Source organism: Eleutherodactylus coqui, chromosome 4 (assembly GCF_035609145.1).
Source record: "Eleutherodactylus coqui strain aEleCoq1 chromosome 4, aEleCoq1.hap1, whole genome shotgun sequence".
NCBI classification, from domain to species: Eukaryota; Metazoa; Chordata; class Amphibia; order Anura; family Eleutherodactylidae; genus Eleutherodactylus; species Eleutherodactylus coqui.
Genome location: NC_089840.1, coordinates 237,195,529 through 237,220,261, shown reverse-complemented (window position 1 = coordinate 237,220,261; position 24,733 = coordinate 237,195,529). Strand labels below are relative to the sequence as shown.

Sequence of the window (24,733 nt, the reverse complement as noted above, 5' to 3'; positions counted from 1 at the left end):
AGACATGCATTCAGTGTTGGGACCCTCAATTATTGTGTTGCAGAGTAGTATTCAGACTGGGTATTTAGCCTGAAAGGGAATGTATCATCAGAAAACGAGCTATTATATAAAGCGTGGCATGGTTAACAGCACATGGGCCTGAGTGCATCTCATTATCACCAGCAGGATTACAATGGTAAGCAATATATAGCTAACAGAGGATCCAAAATAGGTGACATTCACAGCTCACCTCTTCCTCTTCCCTGCACAATGACCTCTGTGTGGGTCATAGAACATGCTCACAACACTCCCACAGAAGTCAACTGGTCCCCTCCCATATTCACACTTTGTTTGCAACAGGCTGCACATGACAACACACAGACTCATTAACTTCAAGGGGCCTTTTCAGACATGCAATTTTTTTCACAGACACACAGTCAATGCAAAAAATAAAATAAAAACTGTGTGGCCCATTTATGTTCATAGTAGAAGTACGAATAAACCCATCGGGAGAATTTAGCTACAATCTTACCACACTGGAGGTCAATTAAGACTAAACCCACTTACTGCAGCGGAGAAGGAGTTAACCAGGTTTAATTCTACAACATTTCTATATGAATGTTTGTCTTAAGAACTTCCAGCCTCCACAAATAGTCTTGTTTGTCCTTCAACCATTTATAGCTTGTGACTCTATAGCCTCCATTTCCATTGCTGATGTGTAAATGAAAAATACTGAGGTTACATCATGTGTTGCTCTTTGTTCCGCATTGACAAATATCAAACTGCTCCAGAATGCTTAGCGAATCAGCAAGTGGGAGTCATCCTCCTCCCTACGGTCATTTCCATAAGCAAGGTCAAACTTCACACAACAGGTGATCATTGTGCAACTCAGGCAAAAACTTCCAGTTAAAGGGGATCTGTCAGGTCTGGTGACAAGCGGGCCGGGCTGCACAGCTTCAGAATTGCTGTCCTGCTGTTTCTATCACCATTGTTATATTTCTTGTTGGCCCCCTCGTTCGCCCACTATTGCTCCAGTTACATCCAAAGCCTGATACTAGTATTCTGCCAAGTGGGCGGTATCCACCCCATAAGCACATTTGGGATTTCAGCCGCAGTTCAGCAGCGCTGCTGATTAGAGCCACCTGATTGGCTCTTCGGCACCACGTGACTACACAGCGTGCACGCGCATTGCCTTCAGCAGCCGTGTGCACTACACACTACAGTTAAGCAGGCGTGCACTTCACACTACACTTAAGCAGCACGGGGTTAGGGTTTAGGGGTTAGGTTTAGCTAACCCTAAACCTAACCCCAACCCTAAACCTAACCGTAATCCTAAACCTAACCCCGTGCTGCTTAAGTGTAGTGTGTAGTGCACGTCTGCTTAACTGTAGTGTGTAGTGCACACGGCTGCTGAAGGCAATGCGCGTGCACGCTGTGTAGTCACGTGGTGCCGAAGAGCCAATCAGGTGGCTCTAATCAGCAGCTCTGCTTAAGTGCGGCTGAAATACCAAATATGCACCCCTCAATGGTAATGACTGATGTCACTTTGATTGACACTGAGCTGTGGAGAGTGCCCAATTGATCGAAGAGTAGTGTTGGACACCGTATGTAATGGGAACCATAGCGGGCAAGCTGGATGGACTACTAGGCAAAAAAAAAACTGCAGTACAGTCAGGGGACAGCAGCTACAAAGGTAAGCAGCCAACTCACTTGTCGCAGGACCTGGCAGGTCTAAGAAGGTCATTCATTATTTTACTTTGCACTTGTAGGGTTACCAAAAGTAAACCCTTTAACGCACATATGGGAATTGCAGTTCCCTTTAGAAGTGGGTGGTCTACAGACAATGTTGAACTGGAGATCTTTGGGCCTACTAGTGGAATTGATTTCTGGCACATCCTATGTATCTCTTCAAAAAGACGTGCACATATACTTTTAGTTGCATTATAAGGGACAATTCACATGGGCCGGAATTGGGACGCACCAAAAAATCTGCAGCTGCAGAATTCAATGCCAAAATCCACAGGTCTAACTGAGTTTTAATGCGAAATTGTAGGAAGGTTTTCAGCCATTTTCAATTCTGCATCAAAATCCGCAGGTGGCCTATGGATTTCGGTATGGAACTTACCACAGCTTACGGTTCATGCTGCATCCTAATTCCAGCCCATGTGAAAGGATCCCAATAGCAGTCATCATTGTGCGCACACAAGACATATCATTCAGGTCCAGCAGGTTATTTGTGCATCAAACTAGAAGAAACAGACCTTAGCAGCAAGCGATTTAATGCTAAGTCTGTTTCAAATGGCATTATGCTATATTGTAGCTCTGGAAACAATGGTTGCCTTACTGCTGTTGTATCACATCCGGGGCCCAGAGGAGGAAACTAAACCTGCGCAGATACGGAAAATAAAGTTCCACCGTTTATGGTGATGGTAAGGCCACTTTAATTTTATGATCTGACAAGCCATACAATATGGTCAATTATCTAGTTGTTCGATCAGATATTAGTACATTGAATGGTTTCATTCCAACCATATTATTCTGACTCTTTATACAATGCTACCATGTTTTGGGGTTTCTTTACATTACAATGGAAACTGATGTGTGTATACTACAACTGTCTTTATCCAACCAATGATGCTTTGGAGTTGTCCAACAAAAGAAGAAAATATATAAAAAATAACCCACTGCAACCCCATTGACTTGCTAGAGTCAAATAATAAAACATACACTATCCTACCAAAAGTATTTGGACACCAAAAGTAGTATGTATTTAAATATATTTATACTTATGTGGGTCTCCTTTAGCTCTAATGACATCAAATATTCTACAAGGTATGCCTTCTACTAACGTCTGATACATTTCAGCTGAGATTTCCCTCCATTCATCCTGCAAATGTCTGGCGAGTTCTCTCAAAAGAAGATGGACACGACATTTCAGCTCATCCCAAAAATGTTCAATAGGGTTCAGGTTGGGACTCTGTACAGGCCGGTCCAACCGTGAAACATCCATATCCTCAAACCTATGTAAAACATTATCTAAAATGTCAAGACACACCTTTGTGTCGCCACTACAACCAATGGATCTAGACATTGCCCTAGACATAATGGAACCTCTGCCGTACTAAACTGTGTGAACAACATAATCAGGCAGTAGTCGTCCCCCAGACATCCTCCACACCCGGCTGCGTTCATCCGATTTTAATATGGAGTAGTGCGATTCACCACGCCATAGAACGTTCTTCCATAGCTCAACGGTCCAATGAGGACCTTTCTTGCGCCATTGTAGAAGGGCCGATGCTTTGTACCTTGCGATGGATGGCTTGTGTTCTGTAACATAACCCATCTATCTAATAGCGTGCAGTTGCCATCATAAGCTATAGCCGACACCTCCAAGGTTTTTTTGGCCAGGTATTTTAGATCCAAGTTCCTTAGTAACACTGAAAATTATCTGTCGCATTTCATATCTGGAACTCTAATCATCGACTCGCAATAAAACCACTGCTGGTTTAATAACCTACGTACGTAGTGTCAATTGCCGGAAATAATTTTCATTGCCGTATTATCTAGACTATTAAAAATTAAAATATGATTTCCGGGTTCTAAAGGTCACTTCATCATTATTAGTAGCAAAGCAGAAAAGATTCCTTCTACTTGTGAGGTTGCTGACTTGAGCGCAAAGTTTAAACAGGTTATAAATATTAAATGAAAGTAAACAGGCTCTCGTTACACGCAGTCAACCACAGCAAAAAAGAAAGTTAAGGCCAAGTGCCATGCAAGGCTTGTAGGCGCGTATTATTGCAAGTGGCCTGTCCCTTAGTCTGCAGTGTTCACCAGTGATTTTGCAGAGGTGATCAAATAACTATGTATAAATACATGAGGGGACAATACAAGGATCTCTCCCATGATCTGTTTATGCCCAGGACTGCGACGGTAACGAGAGGGCATCCTCTATGTCTAGAAGAAAGCAGGTTTCATCGCCAACACAGAAAAGGGTTCTTTACTGTAAGAGCAGTTAGGCTGTGGAACTCTCTGCCTGAGGAGGTGGTGATGGCAAAATCCATAGAGGAGTTTAAGAGGGGACTTGATATCCTTCCACTCCAGAAAGACATTACAGGATATAAATGTTAGGTTAATTGTTAATCCGGGTATACAGGCAGGTAGGAACTATTAGAGGTTGATCCAGGGATTAGTCTGATTGCCATTAGGGAGCTGGGAAGGAATTTTTCCCCCAAAAGGGCTCATTAGCTCCTGCCTCTTGGGGTTTTTTGCCTTCCTCTGGATCAACAACATGGGAGGATAAACAGGCTGGGCTAGATGGACATTGTCTTCATTCGGCCTTACATACTATGCTACTATGTTACACGGCCATATTTTTATGCCACTTTATGTTTGCCTGTATAGTGGCCCAGTGTTGGAGTCCACTACTGCACCTCAGTATGCATGTTTTATATCGGTCTTGTGTTCCTGTTTTAATTATGGAATACATCAGTTTTAGGTGTATTAGAGTGCAGGCATGAAAGGGTTATTGTCTGTTCATGTCTGGAAATTGTATCGTTTTGTTTATTCGTGGATTGGTTGTTGATCATGTGATGAATGGGTAATTAGGTAATTGCATGAGAGTTCCAAGGAAGAATCTGGAAAGTTAGTTGGAGAGAGACAGAATGAGAGGGAGAAAGAGATGGAGAGATGGTCTGCCATACCAGGAACCCTCCTTTTACCAGCTACTCCAAGAGAGTATGAATGTCCGGACATGCCGGAGCTACATGGGAGTACAGCGCAAGAACAGCATGTAACTAGAGACAGTGAGAAACCGCAAGTCTGTGAGAGAAGTGAGTGTTTGGCCGTGGTTAGAGAGACAGTTCAATGGGGACGAAAAGCCTACAGATAACTGGGACTGTAGAGCTATAATACCCCGGGAATCCTTGTCACTCCAACACCCTGTAATTTGTTGTGTGCAAAAACTGTCCATTTCTGATTGTTCAAACAAGTTTAAGTAAATGGACAGAACCGAACATTCCCGGTTCCTGTCCAGAAAAGACTCTGTGTGGTCTACTTTATTCCTATGGAAGCTCCACATCAGAGGATGGAACATTGGCGTCACGAGTGACAAACAGGACTTCCTGGTAACTTAGGCTACTTTTGTTGTGATCTCCCCAAGCCAGCAACGAGGTCGGGTAACTAGCCACTCGTAGCGAGGAGATGGTAGAGCCCCGTGACAAAGCCTTCACTTTACCCCGCTGTCTCCTCGGCTCAGGGCCTGCTTTTTGGACGTGGCACCTGGTTCAGTACGAAAATTTTCCCCCAATTTTTCCAGCAATTTTTGCTGCCTGGAAGCAAAGCTTTGGACATGGCTTTAAACTCTTATGCTTAATACATTGGTCTTTCACCCTAGTCCCTTGTATTGCTATACTGGTTAAGCCAATAGATAAGATATATTCTGCAGTACTTTACAAATCAGAGGGTACGTGTACAGCATAAAAGAAAATCAGACATTACATACAATAATAAAGTAATAAACCATTTGGGCTATAGGAGTGAGGGCCTTGCTCGCAAGAGCTTACAATCTATGATGACCTAGGGAGAACACAAGCGGTACAAGAGTGCTCATTTGGTACAATGGTCCAGCCATCTTTTATAGTAAGTAGAGTAGTATACATTTATGAATCAGTTATCAGCTGGTATCAATATATGTATGGATATGAAGAGCCTTTGAGTACACGGATTGTGGAAGATACTGTGAATGACAAGATTGTGTTCTGAGGAATAAATGTAGAAGGGGAGGAAAATACAGAAGTGTTAGATAAGGGAATGTAATAAGTTTCCCTAAATAGATGCATGTTTGGGGCTCGCTTAAAACTTTGGGTGTTGGAGATTAACCCGATTCACACCTTGTCTTCCAGACACTGCACGGCGGACTTCACTTCCTTACGTCTTAGTGAGAGCTGGTCTTGGGCAGAAACCTCTGATACCTCTCTTACTCCTCCATTCTTCACCACATGTAGGTTGAAGGTACCTACATGTGGCTGGCACGCTCTCTCAGAAGGAGAACCAAGAACAAATTCCCAGAAGAACTAACTTATTGCACACACCTTGCAAGCACATATATCATCCAATGTCACATAAGCCAAAATTGTTACATTTCCAGACATTCATAAACATTAACCTCTTGCACGCTGCAGCTATGCAATACACATAACTAGTGACAGGAAACTTTGCACAGTGCATCCACAGTGAGAACATGACATGTGAGACAAATACAAGAGTTATGGAAGGGCCAGATGCATAGACTTTGGGCCACTACATAAACGCGAACCAACGTGCGAACGATGTACGATATAAATCGTTCACTTTACACATGCATAAAAATCACTGTTGGCTCGTTCACTAATCGTTCGGTTTATACCGCCCATTCAGTCCCTCTCAGACACTTATACAGTGAATGTGAACGACTTAACGATTTCTCATTTGAACGGGCCAACGATGTATCTGCCTGTATAAACAAAGCGCACGAGCGAACGAGCCAACAATTATGTCATCTGTGCATTCAAACAATAAATAGGCTCGCCTGAAAGGGCCATACGGTTATTAGCAGAGCGGAGAGAATCGGTAGGGTGGTAGACGGAGATAAAGGGCGGTGCAGCACTGTGGAGAGCCGTATGGAGGAGAGTGATGAGATTAAATTGGGTTTGGGTAACCAGTTCAGTGACTGGCACAGGGTAGGGATATCGGTGCAGCAACTGGACAGAAAAATGACCTTGGCTGCTGTGATCATGACTATAGGTCGAAATGTACAAGCACTTTCTATGTGAAGACGTTTTTAATAGAGTTGTGGTAAATAAAGAAATTGATTTTATTTGCACATCCTGCAGAGTTCTGAAGTTTTTTTATATCTCGTTGCCGACAAATTGGTGATCTTGCTACTGATTGAAGATGGCTACCTGGTGAGCTGAAACTTTCCCGTTTAGTGTGGGAAAAGCCAATTAGTAGTCAAGAGAAGAATGAATATTTTTTGCACGATAACTCCTTTAAGACTGAACTCTTCTCATCCGCAGCAGCCCAAGGTTGTCGCTTTATAGTAAGCACATACTTGCGTTTCAAAATGTCATCACACAGAACTTTTGCAGATGCTGGACTAACAGAATTTTACTGCAACCTTCTCTAGCTTCAGAAAGGTTTGCTCGGAGCTACACGACACCAGATCTGTCATTGTGAAATATGAGCCTCGATACAATGCCATCATGATGGCTTTTAGAGGAAGGTCAAGTGGCGAATGAAGAAGAAAAAAAAAGGCATATCTAGTCTTATGGGTAGAAAATCAAATAAAATACTGCAATAACTAAACATACCTTGAAGCTGTAGTTTTAACAGAACATCAAGAAATAAGATAGATTGTCTGTCTCGAGGAGGGGTCCCTTGTGGCTTACCAATACTTTTAAGGCTATGGTCTGCAATCTGTAGCTCTCTGGCTGTTGAGAAAATACAACTCCCAATATGCTTCGACAAGAATCCTTTGAATTACCATTTCTTAAAGGGGTTGTCTGACTCAAAGAAGTTACCCCCCTTATCCACAGGATAGGGGACTACTATGAAAATCCGTGAGGCTCCATCTGCAGGGACTCTTTCTGATGACTAGGTCTGCGAGCGGAGGGGTGGTCACGAGTGCGCACTGCCACTCCATTCGCTTTAATGGGAGGCCAAAGATGGTAGAGTTCAAGCGTTCATCTATTCCAGCTGTCTCACTTAAATGAATGGAGCAGTAGTGCATATATGTGACCACCGCCTCATTCATTGTGATGTAAAAAGGGGTCTTATCATTAGACAAATTTAGCTAATTAGGTCAAAGTGGCCTTAATAAAGCAAATAAAGGCAAAATGATAAACAATATATTCTTTATAGATATATATGATCAAATCCTCACATGCCTCAAGTCCCTAACCAAAGCAAGATGGTCACCAGATGGAGCCTATACCACTTGGGTTACAATCACATTTCTGTCAGAGGCTCCATTAAGAACCTCTGAAGCAGAAACACAACAAAATCCCCAATGAAATAGTGCAGCAAGCTGTATTAATTTGTCTGAGAACATTTCAGTTAGCATGTCGAAAGCCAAACAGACTATTATAAATCAATGGCGTCCTTAAGGGTCCAGCATGTACCAATCTGGTGGTTCCAGTATTTTTGTTGCTCATCTCCAGGTATCAGCCAAAGACTGGGGTGCAGATGTGAACTTGTTTTAATTTTTTTTAGCAAATTACCATTAATAAACGTTTCACTCCCCCTAATGAAGTCTAATATCCCCAAGATGAAGCAATCTATCTATAATATATTACAAAACATATACATACACGCAGTAGTTAGCCATATAAATTATACAGTGCTCATCTGTCATTCTACTGTCCTACTGGTGGCTCCTTGCAGACCAAGGAAGCACAACGGAAAATATATTCCTGTGGACAGGGTTTGCACTATGCAAAAAATGGTCATTAATTTAAGTAATATCTGCAATACATCAAATAAAATCTCGAACACCTTATAATAAATAATTGAAGGCGTTTAGATTTGTTTCATACAAGCTCCTCTCTGTCATATAAGTGATTCACTTCTGTCCAGATGCAATTTTACCATTTAAAAAAAAAAAAAAAAAAAAGAAACGCAAACGGTGATAAAAATGAAACACAAGAATACAACCAATCATATGATGACAGCCGGCATACCACAACCCTGACCCCATCTCAGGACAGGAGGGCACAGCTGACGAAGCAGGAGATAAAGACTCTCTTGGCTCAAGATCAGGTTATGGTGCCAAAACGAAAAACTAATTTTACTGAGATTCGCCACATTTCACTTTTAGCAACTCCGGGCCTAGTCAGATAAAGATGGCCGTACACTTCTCCGACTGCCTGATGGACACCGTGTATTAGTATGCATCGGTAGTCTACGACCCTACATGCTGCTCCTACTGGCGGCACTGCTCATGTGGACAGCACTGGTCTATCACAGCAGGTGTGTCAGACTAATGATGTATACTAAATGTACAGTGTGCATCAGGTAGTAGGAGAAGTGGTGTGGCCATCTCTGTCTCTCCAGGACTGGGTTGCTTTAAAATGTTGACTACTGTTCCTCAACCGGTAATGACAGTCTAATCTGTGAAAAGTGAAGAATAGTGATAACTAACTGTCACATATGGCAAATCTTACCCTAAAAACCTGTTGCTATCCGTTCTTTTTGCAGTTCACTAAACGAGTGCCATTGTGACCACAATGTCATACAGGCAGCAAGAGTGTTCTTCTATTGTGACTATGACAGATGTGAACACTACCAGTGAGACCAACAATTGTCGGGTTACGGATCGCGCACAATAAAACCACAATCAAAAAAGAAAAAAAAAATGTCTTAAAGGGAACCTATCACGGGTTCCTGCCGCTTGAACCATGGGCTGAATGAACCCGGGTCAGATCTGCACTGTGATAGGTGATATTCTGAAATGTTTGCCTGTTTGAGTTTACAGCAGAGCTCTTAAGGTCGCCTGCACACGGCAGAGCCAGTTTCTGCAGCGGATTCCAGCTCTGACCGCAGTCGACGACCCGACGATTTTCACCAGTATCATGGATGATCCGGACATGCACAGGACAGATTCTTTTTCTTTCAAATGTTTATTTTTCCCATGCTGTCGCTAGGCGATGACGCGGGTACCTGCAACTTTTCCACAATGTCATTGCGAATGGGCCGTGGGTCGGACAGAGGCTTTCTCTCTGCTTGTATATAGGGAGAGCGATGTCAGTACACATGCTGCGGGCTGTAAGAAGCCAGCGTGGCCTGCCTCTGACTCAAGAGCTCTGCTCCCAAGGACAACTGAGAACTGTAATTTTGGATAATTCATACCATGGAAACTATTGGGCGTCGAAAGATGTGCAAGGTGACAATCTCTTTGTAATAAAATGTAGAACATTTTTTATACTGTAATTCTAATACAAGCTAAAGAAAATGGAACACATATTTACTAGAGATGAGCGAGCATACTCGCTAAGGCAAACTACTCGAGCGAGTAGTGCCTTATGCGAGTACCTGCCCGCTCATCTCTAAAGATTCAGGTGCCGGTGGGGGAGAGCGGTTAGTTGCGGGAGTGAGCAGGGGGGAGCGAGTGAGAGAGAGATCTCTCCCCCCCCCCCCCCCCTTCACCGTTCCTCCCCGCTCTCCCCGCTGGCACGCGAATCTTTAGAGACGTTCGCTAATCTCTAATATTTACATTTTTTTTTTAAGGAGCTGAGCCACTCCAGAGGAAAAAAACTGTACAAAAATTAATATATAAGCCATACAATGAAGTTTCTTACCACAAAAATTTCAGAAAGGCGTCCTTTACAGTTTTTGAGAAAGAAAAAATATTGATGGTGACCAGCTCTATACCGACAACCATTGTAGTGTTATCAAATATGGCCAAATACACCTTAGGGCTCTTTTACACGAGCGGATATTGGCCACCGTTTTCATGGCCGGCTGATATACGCTACGATCTGATGCACTGGATTCCAATGCATCAGATCCCATGGCCGTATTCCCGCGGCCGAAAGCGCCCAGCCAGCCGATATAGCGGCGGGGACTTTCACACCAGGCCGAAAAGATAGTCCTGGAATCCAATGCATCAGATCGTAGCATATATATGCTCGTGGGAACAAGGCCTTAGAAAAACAAACTGAAATTTTTAGGATGGAAAAGCAAAAATAATTTTAAAAAACTATAATGTGGTTGCATAAGTGTGAACACCCTCTTATATTTGAGGATGCGGTTGTGTTCAGAATTAGCCAATCACATGACGAAAACCTGGCATTTTAACAGGGGGTGGCGTAGACTTTTTGATATCCACTCTGTATGTGTGTATAATATATATTACAAAATCTGAAACATTTCCCGCGGCACCATATCTGCCCGTCACCTGTCTGCATCATTTGTCATTTATTTTATTACCATCAAGAGGTCAAGAATCATTTTTCTATAAAAACTTCAAAGAACGCCTTCCTGAAGAGAAGGACACCTCGCACGCCTACCTACGCCCAATAGTTTTTGAGACATTATTATAAATGATGGTTCTCTGTAACCTTCGGAAAGTTGAATTTCCTGTACTTCTTGACCTGACGGGTCTGAAAAGTAATTCTAAATCCATTATAGTAACAAACAAGTGTGCACGGCTTCTTAAAAGTCTGAGATGGCCGGGTATTATCCCCTTGGGCGATTTATCCTGGAATGACCCAGGAGATAGTAGATTAAGGTAGAACCTGCCCATATAGTGGTGGCAGCAGGGTTACCGCAGGTTGCAGGCTTTTGAGGTTACTTTTGAAGGTTTCGAAGGTGAAGTGGGGAATCTGATGTGCTGAGGTTGCAAGTTCCAGAGTATAGATAACGTACGGAAGAAATCTAGGAGACAATTGTGTGACGAGCAGACAAGAAGAGAGGTGGTCTTGTGAGAATCGGAGATTACAAGTATGGAGGCATCAGGATATTAGGTCAGAGATATATGGAGTGGACAGCCTGGTATGATAATATCTCGAAACCGCTTCTCTGAGTGATGGGTAGGCTGTGAAGGAATGTGGCAAAAGGGAGAGGCAGGGGACTAACAAGGAGGGATTGGTTTAGTCGGGCAGTAAAGTTGAAAGCAGATTGGAGGATTTCAAGTATGTTAGGAGGCCACAGAAAAGGATGTTGCAGTAGTCTAGGTGGGAGAGGAGGACATGTATTGCAGTATTTTTGTTGACTCAAAATTCGGGATTGAGTAGATTCAAGAAATGTTTTTGACATAGAAGCAGAAGGAGGTGGCGAGAGCTTGATTATAGGTTTTGAAGGAGAGGGCAGAATCAAAAGGTTACCTCAAGACAGCAGGCATGTGGGATTGGGGAAAGTGTGGAGCCACTGTCCGTGATTGCTAGATCTAGTGAGAGGGTTGAGTAACATGAAGGAAAGATGAAGAATTTTATACTTTCCATGCAGAGTTTTAAAAAGTAGAAGTATAAGGAAGAGGATATCGCTAAAACGTTAGATACCAAAAACTAAGTATAAGGTACAACCTGGGAACATATATGAGCACACCATGGTAGTATTGCTTAACTTCTGTTACATAATCAGCACATATACACATTTCAAGGCCATTATGCCTCTTCCTCGGTATTTGCTGGGGGCACGCGTCAGGAACAGACTTCTGGCGTTTTGCCCAGGGAGAAAAGTTTCAGCAAGTTTCGAAAAACACATATTTGTGCTTGTTATGTAATAAACAGAGAAGTTAAGTAATATCACCATTGTGTACTCATGCATGTCCCCAGGTTGCACCTTATACCCACTTTTTGGTATCTATTGTCTATACGTCCATCTTGGAGGCCAAGACGGTCAATTTGGGTTGGCTGCACCTACTGCACAGAGAATTCTCTGCTATTAAGGACCAAACCTATATTCTTCTTTTCTTATTTGGGTTGCTCTACCTTCTTTTCTCCATAGTTGACACTTTGGGATTTTGGATAGTAGAAAGGGAACCTCAGGGTCAGAGAGGTCGATTTGAGTGTGATTAGCGTAAAAGGGGTACTAAGAGTGGTTATATTCTATGAACTGCCCTAGGCCAAAGTTATCTATGTAAAAGATTGGAGGGCCTAAGACAGAGCCTTGGGGATCATAACGGAGAGATGGGGGGAGGAGGCGTATGTGGGGGAGATACTAAAGTGTGTCTACAGTACTGTGGATACTACAGAAAATTAATTGTCATGATAAGTTGTGCCAAAAACCAAACTCACCTCTTCTATATCTACATCTGCGATTACAAAAACGTCTTCTAGAAAGTGGGATGAATTTTGGCAATGTGACTTTAAAAACAGATTTGTTTTCCTAACTAAAGGCTAATAACTGTAAATCAAACAGAAATTACGAAACAAACATAAGGATCGATTCTATTATTAAACAATGAATTAAATACATTGACGTACAAGCAATTACTAAGCATTAATGTCTCCCAGGGAGCAGGAAATGGACTGCGGAGTTTGATGCCCAGGGCTAATTCTGTTGGCTGTCCACTACTATATATATTTGCAGCTTCTCGAACATCATAAAATAAGTGTAGTGTATTGTGTCTGTATGGTCTTTAAAGGGGTTGTCTCAGATCAAAGATCAGATGATTGCTAAGGGATAATCTTCTATGGCCGGCCATGCATTTCCCATGCAACTGCCAAAGCAAACCAAGCAAGTGTCAATTTTTAGGATTGGCTCTATCCTCTAGCGAATAACGGGAAAATCCCAACAGAAGACCCTTCTCTATGATAATATATGCCTTAGTGCATATGGAAGGGGTTGTCCTCATGAAGCAACCTCTTTAAAATGGGTTGTACCAGAATTGCAAGTTATTCCCTATCCACAAGGCTTCGGTTGGTGTCTCACTGCCAAGAGACTCCCATCAATTCTGCGAATGAGGGTCCCGTATACCCTGTCCTCCTTGCTGCAGGCTTTCTGCACCCCCCACAGTAAGAAGAAGAATGAGTTCATTCATTTTCAATACAACTGCTTGAGATAGCCAGGGTTGATTTCCGTCAACCCAAGTGAAATGCATGCTCGGCCAGCGTTCCATTCCATGGCGTCACCGAGACCCTTACCAAGTTATCCCTTATCCTGTGGTTACAGGAATAACTTACGATTCTGGTACAACTCCTTTAGTGATGGAAGATCTCCCGGTCCCCATGTCTTAAAGGGGTTTTCCAGGACTTACTGTAAATATTGATGGCCTATTCCCAGCATAGGTCATTGATATCAGATAAATGGGGAATCTATGCCCAATACCTCCACCAATCTGCTGTTTGAAGAGGCTGCAGCACTCAAGTGAGCAGCGGCTTCTTCTCTGGCCTGTGACATGTTCATCAATCACACGACCTTACGTGCCACTTGATCCAACTCAAGTGAATGGGACTAGGCTAGAATGCAAACCACAGTCACTATGCAACGTACGGCGTTGTTGCTGGTACACAGAGGCTACATCTCTCACCAGAGTCTCTCGACCCTTTTAAACAATAGATCTGCGGACTTCCAGGAGTCAGCCCTCCACCAATCTTTATTTTAGCCCCCATTAGACAAGCCAATTGTCAAATGCTCGAACACTCGTTGGCATGTATAAACCGTCCATTGATAATGACAAACAACCAAATGCAGATACAACACCGATACACAGAAGGGGAATTTTTTAACAACCTGAGGGAAGAGCACAGTAATTAATTGCAAGTTCGAAACTGAGCGCATGAACCGTGTAATCCTGGATGTCTGTCCTGTGCCAGGATTAACAGATGAAGAAATGTGGAATTTCCAGATCTTCATTGCTCAATATAATTGGATTAAAAGACAAACTTTGTTTTCTAAAACTGAAGTCTGGTCCAAACAAGAAATGTGTTAGTGAGCGATTCCATTTTATCTCCCCTTACATAAATTCCATAATCTGTAGTACTCCCCTCGAAAGACGAGACCTACTACAACCGTGTTCACCCTGAGCTTCCTGATCCATGCATAAAGTGCTAGCACTATTAAAGACTGACACAAACCATTATTAAAAGAAGACATTTCAGAGGACACATTGCTTACCAATGAAGACTTCTAGGCTACACAGAAAGGTTTCCGTCATGGTACCATTGGTGGTTGTCTTCTAGTATTTGCAACCTGCTTTAGAAGGCTACCTAAGATAACTCAGGACTTGTATCTCCAAGGACATGCTGCAATTCACGAGGAAATGCTCTGTAATTTATGACCGTGTTGCAGAAATTTGGACTCTATACAAGACTTTTGTAACTGGATTAAAGTTCAAACTTTCTTAAGAGAAAAAAAAAAAAAGAGTTGAGCAATAAGAAAAGCTGCCGTGTAGCTGATGAAGAAATGTGTGAAAGACAAGTAATCCACTGTCTGTGGTTACTCTATACACCAGATCTTAAAACGTCATCTGTGGATAGTGAGGTTTATGTTATCAGATGATTTAACGGTGGCATGATAATTCATATATATCTTGCACAGCAGTAAATTCCGCATCAGAAGGTCTAGCTAACCAACCATGTGCTTCATGTACTGAGAGATTTAATGGATTTTAGGGAGTGCTCAGTTGGAGTCCACTACTTGGAAACCTGGCCAATTGGCTGTCCGGGCACCCGCTATCAGCACCTAAACATAATTTATGACCCCTGTGTAGTGCCCAGTGCTGGTAATTGCAGGGACAGTCTCATTGATATTAATGGGAGTTATGCCTGCAATTACCAGCGCTGGCCACTACAGTTGTTGGAATGGAATAAAACTTTATCTGTGATTGTAATGTTGATTTAATTAAGTGATTACAATGTAAGAGCAAAAGGATCCTGTTGTAGCGCCTCTAGCTTTGATACAGGTGGACATGGAGGCTTCAGTACCCTGTTGTACCGCCTCTAGCTTTGATACAAGATGTGATACAGGCAGGCATGGAGGCTCTAGTACCCTGTTGTACCGCATCTAGCTTGTATAACATATGCCTTGGGGCTCCAACCCCTGATCTTTTAGGACCCTAGCAATGCCCCTACAAGGCACCAATTTGACTTAATGCCCAAGCTTGCAATGGTTTATCTGAGTCCTCTAGAGAAGAGGTCATTGTTGGCACCAACTAGCATTCACTCCAGCTAAGAAACTTCTTATGCCCCAATAGGAATATTTCCCATGCATTTTTAGATTTCCTGCCATAATTGTAATTTTCTGGTATAGGAGCAACGATATACAAATTTGCTGTGTTAGTGAAGTAAGTCCCTGTGCGTGCACTCGTGCTATCTGGATACTTTCATTTGTAGAATATATATATTGCCATGCATGAAAACCCTGTAATTGGAAAGAATAATACCAAAGCCGATTGTAATTTGTTCTGTAAAGAACATTTGACCCCCTTTAAAAATAAAATACCATTTACATCCTCAATCTGATCCCAACTAGGAAATAATGATAAGGCCAATGGTGCTGAGGCAGGCATTTAACTCTTTTACTGCTGGATTAAACAACTAGATTAGAACACACACACACACACACACACACACACACTTGCCTCCCCATGGTGACTTAAGACTTAACAGACGTGAAGACTGTATTAGGACTGGTCAGTATATTATGTCAGGTACCATGCCTTCCTTTTGGGGCTCTAAGGGCTCATGTCCACGGGCAAAATATGATTTAAGATCCGCAGCGGATCTCCCGCATGCGGATCCGCATCCCATAGGGATGCATTGACCACCCGCGGGTAGATAAATACCCGCGGATCGTCAATAAAAGGCATTTAAAAAAAAATGGAGCATGGAAAAATCCGGACCATGCTCCATTTTCGTGCGGGTCTCCCGCGGGGACGGCTCCCGCGGGCTTCTATTGAAGCCTATGGAAGCCGTCCGGATCCGCGGGAGACCTAAAATAGGAATTTAAAGTATTTACCATCCGGCGCGGGCGGGGAAGGTCAGCTGTTCCTCACGGCCGCATCTTCCTTGCTTCGGCTCGGCGGATGTGCCCGGCGCATGCACGCGGCACGTCGGCGACGTGCGGGCGACGTGCCGCCGGCGTCAGGAATTCATCCGCCGGCCGAAAATGAAGATCCGGCCGTGAGGAACAGCTGATCTTCTCCGCCCGCGCCGGATGGTAAATACTTTTAAATTCTTATTTTCGGCGCTCATGTCCGCGGGGCAGGAGGGACCCGCTGCAGATTCTCCATGTAGAATCTGCAGCGGATCTGATTTTCCCCGTGGACATGAGGCCTAAGGGTTTTCTCCCAAAGATAACCCCTTCTGTAATGAAAGCGCAGGCCCTCCCGCTGGAACCCCCAGTAATCAGCAGTTCTAACCAGAGAGGAAGTTTTGTTTGCCTATAAATTCCCCTGCAGGGAGATGTATATTACATAGCAGCCATTTCCATGAATTGCGGACAATCTAAAAGATTGATGGTCTATCCAAATGAATAAACCAGTAAAGCAAAAGTTTGCCAACCGTAGGTATAGAGTTTCCGAGGCCCAGACTCTAAGTGCACAGTAGAGACCAACAAAAAGGAAAAGAAGAAGCAGAACTCCAATATGTTCTGCAAGATGTGCAAGATGTATTCCCTTATAGTTCTACAGCAACAGTTCAGCTCCTCATTGGAGTCATGTTCAATAAATGGATGGGTTAGAGCGCTTACGTAGCAGCTCTTCACTCTGGCTCATACAAAGCGGTCCTAAGGGAAACCTATGACACCAGTAGACTTTAAAGAGGTATATTCGGGAATAGAAAGGGGGTCTGCCATCGGTTTCTCTAGAAATAACGTAATATCCGTCCACTGCCGCTGTCTATTACTATACATCATTCCCATTTAAGTGAATGGACCTGAGCTGCAATACCACACACAGACCATGGACAGACGTGGCGCTGTTTTTGGAAACACTCTAGATGTTTTTTTCTAATTCTGGACAAATTGCTTTAGAGCGACCCTCCGGTCCTGGACAAATAAAGATGGCCAAACCCCTTCTCTGACTACCTGATGTACACTGTGCATTAGTATGCTCACATGGGGAACACTGGTCAATCAAAGCAGGTATAGGGTCTGGGGGCGTATTCATCATTGCATTCCAAGCATGCTCGGAGCGTGGAACACGTAGAAACCAGGACAGTAGTAATGGGCAGTGACTGCCGTCAGCTCTATCCCTCTCACTCCTGGCTGGCTGTATTCCGCCTCTCCCCAGTCCTGACTTCTATGTTTTCCCACACTCTGAGCATGCTTGCAATGGTGAACATAGCCTAAGGCCTCATGTCCACGGGCATAATTGAATTGCAGAATCCGCGGGTGTCACCGACACGTGCGATCCGCAGTTCAATCAGCCCATAGACAATCATTGGGTATCTGCAGGTAGTTAAATACCTGCGGATGTCATTTTTCTCGATTTGCAGATAGTAAGCGAGGGAAAAAAAGAACAAAAACGCAGCATGCACAAGTTTTCTGCGGGTCCCGCATGGAAGGTTTCCATTGAAGTTAATGGAAGCCGTCCAAGCCGTGGCATGTCCACAGCTGACATTGCGAACGTGCCGTGGATCCTGCGGGAAGCAGTAGATTAAAAAAACAAAACACTCCCCTGCCTGTGTGTGGCAGTGCGCCCGCTCACATCCACAGTGGAGAAGATGGAGGGACCCGCACAGACACGCAGAGAATCCAGACAGTAGGTACTGTCTTCTTGCCGCAGGCAGGGTGAGATTCTGCTGCGGACTCCCACCCGACCTGCCCGTGGACATGACGCCTTAAGATCCATTTAGACAGGACGAATGTCAGACAAGCAATGCCCGACACTCATTCCTTCATACACTCGCTCCCATGCTATTGCACAGGAGCTAGTTTCACTGGCTCATTCACAAAGCGGCCAGCAGGGGGGCGGGGAGGCTGCAGGAGATTTCACCGCTCACGCTCCCCCGCCCCTCTCCAATAACTTAACATAGGGGACGTTCAGCACTGAAAGGCTGCTATTTACACTGAGCGATCAGCTCATCGTCCATCGTTTATGCAGCATAAACGATGGACGATGAGCAGATCGTAGATCGTTGATCATTCAGTGTAAAATAGCAGCTGTTCAGTATTGAACGGCCGCTATGTTAGATCAATGGAGAGGGGCAGGGGAGCGCGAGAAGAGAGATCTCCTGCAGCCTCCCCGCTGTGAGCTAGTGATAGCGGCATGGGAGCGAGTATGTGCGGGGACGAGGGTTGGGCATCGTTTGCTCGACATTCGTCCTGTCTCAATGGGCCTTATGACTAGCAATGAAAGTATTCAGCAGATAGTTAGAGAAGCGGCACGGCCATCTTTGTCTGTCCAGGACCAGAGGGTCACTTTATTAGTGTGTCAAATATGGGCTCATGCTAATGTCAATGCCATGTACACAAATACTGTATGGCAGCATAAAAAGTGTCTATGGGTGCATCGCCATGTACTGCCTCCATGAACCGATGCTCCTAGAAAAGGACTACTGCTGCAATACAGTATCTAATAAAGTGTATCATATGTGCTGCCATATAATATCATAGCAGCCATATGGGTGCATAACAGTCTACAGGTGCAACATTATATCACCATCTCCATCTAAAAGTATCACATGGTCCCTGCAGACTGGCAAATAGCAAGATAATCACTTGGAAAGGGACCTTTCACACTGGTGGAACTGTTCTGCCACCCTGCTGTATAGAAAATTCTGTATCAAAGTCTGCATGTAGAACGTGCGAATTTTGATGCAGAATTGAAAATAGTTGAACTTTGCTGCCAACTGCCAACTTTGCCAGTGCTGCCAACTGCGCACCAAATCTGCATGCAGAAGTGCGGATTGTGGGTTGGATTTTGACAGCAGCACATTCCACTGGGTGCTGTGGAACAATGTCATTTTGAGTGAAAGATCCTCATGGAATCCGAGGACTTCTTAAAAGGATACAGTGACAATGTTCCCCTTTAACCCTTTCCTCGCCAGCTATGGTGCAATCGACTCATAGCAATAATCACATCTATGCAGCAAGTAAGCAAGAGTAAAACTATATAAACTTTAATAGGTGGAAGTGGAGCCGTCAGCGGGCGCAGAAGAGCAGATTACAGTACAATATACACTCTAACCATGGCGCGATTCATTACACTGCAGTAACAGGTAACAGATTGCGTCTCGTACGGCGTAAATTATACGTTTACTACGAAAGAAACTTAAGTGTGAATAAAGGGCTCTAATTAGTAATGCCTGTATGACAGAGCGATCAACCAGACGTTTACAGCACGGCATTTATTTAACTCTACCCAGAGAACCAGTTAACCCCTCCTCATCCTCTAAAGGCCCATTCACAAAAAGCAAATGCCAATAAGCGATCACCGTGTCAGCCATTTTATCACAATCATAATACGGATTGAGGTACGGCAACTATTTCCCTGCAGAGATCTGGTCGCTAATTTACATATTTATATAATCAATGTACTTATCTATGACATTTGTATCTCACACGGATATTAGTAAATGCAGATTATGAGCCCCGGTGGAGACAAGGTCCAAAGTAAGTGCTGACTGCTGTGCAGCGCTGCAGAATACGTACGCGCTATAGCAATTGGTAACACGAAAATCTGTTTCCTATGCCCTGTGGCTCTCATTAAAATGAATTAGCATCAGTGCATGGGGGGAAAAAATTAGGGGGGGGTTGCATAGAGAATAATGGCAGAATCGCAGTAAAATAGGACATGCTGCAATTTTTTTTCCAATCTCGGACTATCGGTCCGAGAGAAAAACTGCCCCTTGAAATCAATGGGTTCTTTCCCCGCGCTAGTTCCGTCCATCTCACAATTGGACACAACTTGCACAAGAAAGAAAAAAAAAACACCTATGTTAAACTGCCCAAGTGCCTAATATTCCAGGGGTTAATACGCACCCAAGAAAGCAAGCGGCAGTGTGCCTGATCCAGCATCTCATAGGGTTAACTGACATGGCACTGCATATATTGGAGACCTATACATTTACCTGTATAATATATGCTATTCTGTATTATATCACATCTGTATAACAATGGGGACCAGAAGCACATTGGGATCAGCCCCCTTAACATACAGACAGGAGCATTTCCAGGACTGAATACGGAGTCCTTATGCAGGTTCAGCATTGAAAGAGTTAAATGCATAACCAGGTAGTGCTGATCACATTGTGCAGGGAGGCAGCTAGGTAGCACTGAGTGCAGGGCACTACAGCCTGCTCCACCTGCACAGCTCTTACCGTGGAGGTCCAGCAGGAGGGATCCGGGCTAAACCCTGTGTTGTCAGCCTCCCGGCTCCGGCGTCCTCTGCCCTGATCACACACAAGACATACGCAGGTTTCTCTGGACTCACAAAGACAACGCGCTGCTGGGAAGTGCAGCCACTCAGAGCACAGGTAGCGCCTCACACCAGCCCCCTGGCGGCCGACTTGGGAACTGCACCCGGCTGCTGATTTTTGTTTTTCTTTCTTTTAAGAGTCCTTAACCCTAATATTTACAAATTTGTGAAGATGTTTGCTATCAAAATAAATAAGAAAGCCAATGTAAATGTTTATGAGGATTGATACACATTACACAACTAAAACTGGCCAAAAATGCTATTTTATGTTTTTTTTGTAATACCTTACTTAGAGGCATTTCACTCCCGCTGACTTGCATAATGTTTGTCCATGACCGATAGGGGAGTATTTTGCTCTTTAAAATAAAGTCCAAAGTTGCTTTGGTTAACAGGAGCCTGATAAAATGTATTTTCATGATTTTTGTAGTGTTGGTGAAAAGGGGGTATAAGGGGCATTTATTGTTTTGCCCAAGGACAGGATTGGACTAGGTTAGTAGAGTGCTATGAGCTCTTCAGCAGAACCAGGCTGTGACACAATACAGGTCCAGGAGAAGCAATAGATATTTGGTTTTAATTGGGTACTTTTGACTTTGGACCTATGAAGAATAGCCTGTGTATGTATCTTTTATCTACTGCTTCTACTTGTGTTGCTTCTAATCTATGTGCAATAAGGTAAGGTAAAGGCCCCTGGTGCAGCACCGAGTCCTGACTGACCTCATATTGTGACGTTTTCTTGGCAGGGTGGTTTGCCATTGCCTTCCCCAATCATCTTTTTCCCCCCAGCAAGCTGGGTACTCATTTCACTAACAGAGAATTCCATGCAGGAAAAAGTGTAATCCACGCTTGCTTGCAGAGTAAAATTTGTAATTTTCCTTTATTTAGTCATATTTAAAATTGCCAGGTGTACACATCTCTAACCAGACGCGTATCGGCTACACAGAGCCCTCGTCAGTGGTATGATCTGAATGGAGTGTGGGACCAGCTAAAATAGGTGGAACAGAACAGATAATTACAATGACTGTCAGCTGTATAGGCTATAGGGCAAAGGGGAAATACACAGAAACATCAAACTATGGCTGCATTCCCACGAACGTATATCGGTTCGGTTTTCACGCCGAGCCGATATACGTTGTCTCTCTCTGCAGGGGGGAGAGGATGGAAGAGCCAGGAGCAGTGCTCTGAGCTCCCGCCCCCTCTCTGCCTCCTCTTCGCTCCTCTGCACTATTTGCAATGAGAGGAGGCGGGGTGGGGTGGGGCTAAGTGGCGATAATTAGCTCCACCCCCATCCAGCCTCTCCCCATTGCAAATAGTGCAGAGGGGCGGAGAGAAGGCAGAGAGGGGGCGGGAGCTCAGTTCCTGCTCCTGGCTCTTCCATCCTCCCCCCCCCCCTGCAGATGAGGACACCGTATATCGGCTCGGCGTGAAAACCGAGCCGATATACGTTCGTGGGAATCCAGCCTATTACTGGTGAGATAATGCTTGTGATGAAACTTGTAATGAAACAAATATTGCACACATATCAACATTACAAGAAAATGGATACCATCGGGCGCTCTGCCAAAACTTCATATATTCCATTTGTTGCAAGATTAACCCCAAGTTGCACTTTATTTATATCTATTGTGGTTGAGCTTCACAATTGTGTTAGTAAAAGTATACAAAAGACCATATAAAATTCCCATTGTTATACATGATTTTAGCTGCTAAACTCCTTGCCACCTCCCTTCTTCAGCAGCTACCATAGGCTCCTATAGGAGTCTATGGCAGCGGCCGCCATATTCTGGCCAGGAAGATAGTTCCTCAACTATCTTTCCTGGCTGGCGTAAAAGCGCCCAGCCGAAATGCGCTAACTTGGACGGCTGGGCGCTTTTACGCCGCAGTAATATGCCTATATAAACTGATGCATTGTAAACCAATGCATCAGAAGGGCAGCGTATATCAGCCAGGCGTGAAAGCGAAGCCGATATACGTTCGTGTGAATAAAGCCTTGGGGTGCATTCTCACATAACGAAAAACGCTTGTAGCTGAGACTCTAACCAGCCGCAGCTGCCAATAGCCACACAATCTTGCTGAACCGATCGGTAATATTGTGCTCCCATTGGCTGCTGTGGCTGGATAGAGTCCCATTGGTAGAATTACATTGAAATGCACCCTCAGGAGATATGCTACTGTGTAATAGCATCGTAACAGCAAAGCTTATTAAAGATAGACATGCACATGTTCTGTATAAATGGAGGACTGGCCCTGACCGGCACTGTTCACAAACTAGGGGTTCGCCTTACATTTCATTCCAGGTACTTTTGATAGGAGAACATGAGAGTTTAAAACATTTTTAAGTAAACCTCAGCAATGCACAGTAAAGGTTTTTCAATGCTGCAGGAGGGAATTATACTGATTTCCAAGAGCCCGATCATTGTTGCTCCAAGAGCAGACATTAGGTGGAAGTATACTTGTAAAATTGATGGTGGATGCTGTTGATTATGGAGGGAGCTAGATAAATGTGTATGGACGGCTAAAGTTAACCATGCATGATGAAGAACACTGGAGAGGTCTCCACCAACGCTGATTTGGTACTGCATGGAGTAGTTCTTGTTTTCAGGGAGCAAATTCAATCAATACTATGTATATAAATACTTGTCAGGGTGTTTCATAGATCACATATATACTATCCTACCAAAGGTAATTGGACACTCCGTAGTCTATTCTCCCATTGCTAAATGGTCCAGTGAAGACGTTCCTTGCACCACTGTAGACAAGCTGATGCATCTCCTTTGAGAGAATTCACCAGATGGTTGCAGGATGAATGGAGGGAAATACCAGCTGAAGTGATGTTAGTGGAAAGTATGCCATAAAGAGTATCTGATATTATAAGGGCCAAAGGAGCCCCACTTGCTCATGGGCAGATATTTGCTGCGAAATCAGTGGCAGCCATCCGCACCGCAGATCCGCAGCAAATGCCGCCCATGGCCCATAGATTCTTACTGCACCCTTGCGTAAACCAATTGTGGTTTCCGCAAGTGGAGTAAAAATCACAGCCTGCTCCATTTTTTTGCGGATTCCTTGCAGATGGCTTCCATTGAATTCAATGGAAGCTGTCCGATCCGCGGCCAACATTGCAGACTGGCTGTGGATTCCGCATCGTCGCCCAGCGGCATGGGGGAAAAAAGGTTTTGAAAAAAAAATCTGAACTCCGCATGTACGATGGCGAGCCGTCGGGTCCATCCACAGTACAGAAAAGATGGCGACAGAGCAGGTAAGCGTGGACGCCGCTGCTGCCAGAGCCGGATTCCACATGCGGAATCCGTCTCTGCCGTGTGCTGGAGGCCTAAGTATTAGCATATGGAAATACATACTAATTTTGATTCTTGCTCAGGTGTGCAATTTACTTTTGGTAGGATTGCGTATTCATAATGCAGATGCCAAAATGAGTCTGCCTGAGCCTGACCGTACCCACGACGCAGTATATGGGACATTTCACGTAATTACATGCTACTATTTGCACAGTTATCTAGCTTGTGACCTCCTGCCTACATGTAATGGTTAACAGCCTTCTGCTGGCTTAGGAGTTTTTTTGAGCAAACAAACCAGACATGGACACTGGATGATACTGTGTAGGCGTTTAGTAAGAGGTAACATACGAAATGCGACTACTTATGCCTACATCACAAAGTAAACTCCTCAGATTAGTCACAGCTTTACATAGAAATACAGTGAATTTACAGTAAGAACTTTAAATGGATCGCCACCCTCAGCTACAAATGCCACCAATATATATCGTCTGCATGTACTATATTTACTCCTGCTATGCTAGCTGTAATGTTTCCATACAGATGTTCTTGTACTATGATACTGCAGATATCATCCATGAAACGGCATTATATTGCACTTGTGAGTCCATTATTGCAGTGGTCCTCAACC

General features: G+C 44.0%; 1 protein-coding gene across 2 annotated transcripts in view; it reads right to left on the bottom strand.

Moving 5' to 3' along the window:
- Positions 1–20,836, bottom strand: part of SEMA4G (semaphorin 4G) — a 233,950-nt gene extending 213,114 nt beyond the window's left edge. For both annotated transcript variants that reach the window (XM_066600936.1, XM_066600937.1), the window contains exon 1: positions 20,718–20,836. The gene's annotated coding sequence lies outside the window, so the exon portion shown is untranslated. The remainder of the gene's footprint in view (positions 1–20,717) is intronic.
- Positions 20,837–24,733: the final 3,897 nt, after the last annotated feature.